Consider the following 841-nt stretch of genomic DNA (forward strand, 5'->3'; position numbering starts at 1 on the left):
TCTCTCTCCTTGTTTATCTCGCTGTTCCTCTCTCTCTCTCTCTTAATGCCTTCACTGCTTCCTTTACCTCTCCTCCTTTCTCCCTCTCTCTACTCTTCCTCTCTCCCTTTCAATTCCTATGTCTCCCTCCTCTTCTTCACCCTCTCTCTCGCTCTCCTTTTCAATCTCTTTCTCTAAGTATTAGTCTATTTTTCTCTTTTGTCTTCCTCGTACTCCACTCCCAAACCAGGTCAGAATGACCCCAGTAGAAAGGTAAAGGTATTCACTCTCACCTCATCCATATCAGGTAGTCAGTGTTCAGTGACTCCACTATTTCAGAGCAGCATGACCTGTTTACAGTACCTCCAGTCTGTAAGTGACAGACAGCCTCTCAGAGCCCACGCTGAATGGAGGCAGAGCGGTTCTCTTCCCTAGTGGCCAGTAGAAGAACTTCCCCAGTTGTAGCTGTGACATCCTCCTTTACAGCAGGGAGGAGATGTTGAAATGGGATGTCTTCTCTGTAGATCTGCTTTTACAATTGAAAGGGAAGAAGGATGATGTCTTCTCTCTGTGCATGCCAGTGAGATCTCCCAGTCTGTCAGCTGATGTCCTTCTGGGAGAAGTGGAGTGTGAGCTAGATTACCTCTGGTGTCCTATGAAAATAAATTGTGCAGATAGTCAGCTGTCCTACTACTACTTTTTACATTTATTTTACCCGTTGACTGAGAACATATTCTCATTTACAATCTCCCCCGATGGCATTGAGGAGTTTAACCACGTCAGTCACTGGCTTCATTAATAAGTGCATCAACGGCGTTATCCTCACAGTGACCATACCTACCAGGGTTTCTGTTAGCCGGCA

The sequence above is a fragment of the Salvelinus alpinus genome, chromosome 27, assembly GCF_045679555.1.
Source record: "Salvelinus alpinus chromosome 27, SLU_Salpinus.1, whole genome shotgun sequence".
In the NCBI taxonomy this organism is placed as follows: Eukaryota; Metazoa; Chordata; class Actinopteri; order Salmoniformes; family Salmonidae; genus Salvelinus; species Salvelinus alpinus.